Source organism: Carettochelys insculpta, chromosome 22, assembly GCF_033958435.1.
Source record: "Carettochelys insculpta isolate YL-2023 chromosome 22, ASM3395843v1, whole genome shotgun sequence".
In the NCBI taxonomy this organism is placed as follows: domain Eukaryota; kingdom Metazoa; phylum Chordata; order Testudines; family Carettochelyidae; genus Carettochelys; species Carettochelys insculpta.
Genome location: NC_134158.1, coordinates 8,231,058 through 8,234,622, shown reverse-complemented (window position 1 = coordinate 8,234,622; position 3,565 = coordinate 8,231,058). Strand labels below are relative to the sequence as shown.

The window sequence follows — 3,565 nt, the reverse complement described above, 5'->3', positions numbered from 1 at the left end:
GGCCACAACTCTGTTCAGACTTAGCAAGAGAGTGTGGAACAGCAACAAGCTGTACGCTCACACTAAAATGCAAGTCTACAGAGCCTGCATCCTCAGCACCCTCCTCCATGGCAGCGAGTCTTGGACCTTGTGCGCCCACCAGGAAAAGAGGCTGAATGTCTTCCACTTGTGCTGCCTCAGGCGCATTCTTGGGATATCATGGAAGCACAGAGAGCCCAACAATGCCATCCTCGAGCAAGCTGGAATTCCAACCATGCACGCCCTCCTCAGGCAGCGGCGGCTCCGCTGGCTTGGCCATGTCCACAGGATGAATGATGGAAGGATCCCAAAAGACATCCTGCACAGTAAGCTAGCCTCTGGCAAAAGACCTCCCAGACACCCCCAATTACGCTACAAAGACGTCTGTAAGAGGGACCTCAAGGAGGTAGACATTGACCCAGATAGTTGGGAAGAGCGGGCAGACAACTGCAGCAGCTGGAAGCAAGAACTACACAAGGGCCTTCAGAAGTGCAAGATGAAGATCAGACAGCTGGCAGAGGAGAAGCAAGCCCACAGAAAGGACAGGAAGGACCTGCCAGACGCCCACTATATATGCAGCAGGCGTAGCAAGGACTGTCACTCTCGTGTGGGCCTCCACAGTCACAGTCAACGCTGCAAATGATGATCTTAAATGGAGTTACGAAGGGCGCAATCCATAGTCTACACAGACTGAAGGATGCCTAGGACTAGGACTATAGCAATCAATACTAATCATATGCATAGGATGTAGATATAACTGCACTGGCCAGAAACAACAAGACGTCCTGTGGCACCTTAAAGACCAACAGTTATTTTGGAGCATCAGCTTTTGGCAGCAAAGACCCACTTCATCATCCAGCTGACCGAGCAGGTCTTTGCCCACGAAAGCTGATGCTCCAAAATAGCTGTTCCTCTGTAAGGTGCCACAAGATGTCTTGTTGTTTCTGAAGAGTCAGACTAATATGGCTACCTCTCTGATACCTGCACCGGCCCGGTGAGTTGGATGGGGAGGGGTGGAGCTGGGCTTCTTCAGAAATAATGCTGCTGTTATTGACGTACTAGTTTGAATCTGAAATGGGTGTTGTGTGTGGACGCGCTATTTCGGACTAAGGTTTGCTTATTTAGGTGCTTTCCTGCAGTGTAGATGCATTACTCCGGAATAGCTGATTTGGAATGACAACTCCGGAATAAGCTATGCTGGAATAACTCTGTAGTGTAGACAGACCCTCCCAGCATGCCAGTGTGTGAAGGAGCCCAGGTTGGTGCGGGTGATTTCTCAGCAGAAGCCCTGTTCCACATGGTAATCTGAGGGACCTGTCACAGCTAGAATCTGTCATTAGCCAGAGCGACAGGGGCAGAGCTCTCCACGCCTCAGGGCAGGAAGCTGATCCCACACAGACAGTGCAGTTATCAGAGGTGGGCACAGCCACTCTAAGGGGAGGTGGGTTCCGCTGGTGGAAGAGGGGGGCAGGCTGAGCCTGTCAGGAGAAGTGTCTGGCCATCTTCTGGCAACCTGAGATGAGTCAGGGCCCAAGGCTGCGTACCTGCCACTCTCTTCCCCTCATGGGAACACCGGCCTGAGCTGCCAGCTCCCTCCTGAGGTTGAGTTTTCTCCTTCAGTGTAGCCCAGCAAGACCCGTACTGCTGGCAGGAGAAGCCACCCACTAAGGATTAAGGCTCCAGCTGAAGATGGGGTTGGCTTAAAAGTCAGAACTGCAACTTATTGGAGAGGCTTAAACCTCAGCCTCTTCAGAGAGAGGCTGGGTCCCTTCAGTCCACTGCTGAGGGACAGAGTTGCTACCCCTGCAAGGGCAGAAGGGGGCATCTGGCTGGACTGCAAAGGAGCTGCTGTAATAATCTGTGTTTGGCCTCAGCTCCCACAGGGTCACCTTGAGGGTCTTTGTTTTTCTTTGCATCTTTCCCTGTGGCAGAAAACCTGGCTGCTGGAAGACAAGGGAGATGCACCTGTTGGCAGCCAGGTGTGCCTTTTTGTCTTCTTCTCGGCCCTGCTTAAGGGGTCATCTCTTCTGTAAAACTGACTCTGGTGGGACTCGAACCCACAACCTTTGAATGTCTTCTACACACCAGCCATTAGCATATTAGAAGTCCAACGTGCTGTCCATTGCACCACAGAGCCAGGCACATGCAAAAGCCTCTCTTTTGATCTCTTTATTTTGCATCGTGGCAACTGCTAGGGACGTGCTTCTGAAATACTGAAACTCAACTGCAGGGCGGAGCTGGCAGCCCTGCCTCTGAGTGCCCAGCCTGGCAGCTCAGGCCAGTGTTCCCATGAGCAGAAGAGAGGGGCAGGGCCACAGCCTTGGGCACTGCCTCACCCCAGGGTACCAGAGAGGAGAAGAGAGGAGGCAGATAGGCACTGCCTGACTACCTCCTCTGCTGGGGGGCCTCTCCTCCCCTGCTACTCCATCGGGGATCAGCCTCCTCTCCTCCCGATCTGAGAGTCCTGTCACTGTCACTCTGGCTAGAGAGAAGTTCTAGCTGTGACAGGTTCCTCAGGTTGCCGCCCAGAACAGGGCTTCCGCTGAGAAACCTGCCTCACCCACCTGGGCTCCCTCTCACACTGGGATGCTGTGACCAGCTGCAAACTCCTCCAGCTCCTGCACTCACACAGACATCCCCTGTATGAGACACCCCAGCTGAGTCACATGAATGCCAGCTCAGAAGCACGACCAGGGTAAGATATTACTCGGTCCACCGTCCATCCACCCTGGTGAATAGTACAGGCACCGGCACCAGTTCCTGAGCTTATTTCCAGAGCACTTGAAGGCTACAGCTACACTACCTAGTTGTTTCGAAATAACTTAGCTGTCATCTACACCATGCACATGTTATTTTGAAATTATTTCAAATAACGGGTGCGGTATCTCGAAATTGATAACCCAGTGGCTGCATCTACGCTACCATCCCCTTTCGAAAGGGGAATGGAAATGAGGCAAGTGGGAAATGCAAATGAAGCACCGATTTGCATATCTCACACTTCGTTTGCACAATCATATTTTCAAAAGAGAGTCTTTCGAAAGCAAAACAGGGGGGTAGACGGGGTTTTTTTCAAAATAAAACCCTGTTTTCAAAGCCTCCTTCTTCCTGAAAAAAATTGGGAAGAAGGGAGCTTTCAGAAATGGGGTTTCCTTTTGACACTGCAGGTGTCTGGTATTATGCAAAAGAAGCACTGAATATTCATATCAGTGCCTCATTAGCATTGGTGGCCCCCTTCATTTACATGCCCCTTCGGAAAGGGAGGGGCATGTGTAGCCGTAGATAAAGAGAAGAATAATGCCTAATACCCTTGTGGACCCTCAGCGGTCCACCAGCCCCAGGTTGGGAACAACTACGCTAGAGAATTCAGGGGGAAATGGGATCGCGAAAAAGAAGCCAAACCCACCTTCTGCTGGCACAGGGCCCTGCTAGAGGTGAGGCTCCAGGCACCGGAGCCTCTCAGGGAGCTCACCCGCAGCCCCTGGGAGGAAGTGTAAAACCAGCAGTGTAGACAACCGAACTCTACTGGGGTTGCTTTGGCTGCAGACAG

The 3,565-nt window shown here is 52.1% G+C and overlaps 1 non-coding gene across 1 annotated transcript; it reads right to left on the bottom strand.

Moving 5' to 3' along the window:
• Nucleotides 1-2,054: 2,054 nt before the first annotated feature.
• On the bottom strand, nt 2,055-2,155 carry TRNAR-UCU (transfer RNA arginine (anticodon UCU)). Its single transcript has 2 exons — nt 2,119-2,155; nt 2,055-2,090 (listed from the first exon to the last, which is right to left on the bottom strand). It is a non-coding gene; the product is annotated as a tRNA-Arg (tRNA).
• Between the last annotated feature and the right edge of the window lie 1,410 nt (nt 2,156-3,565).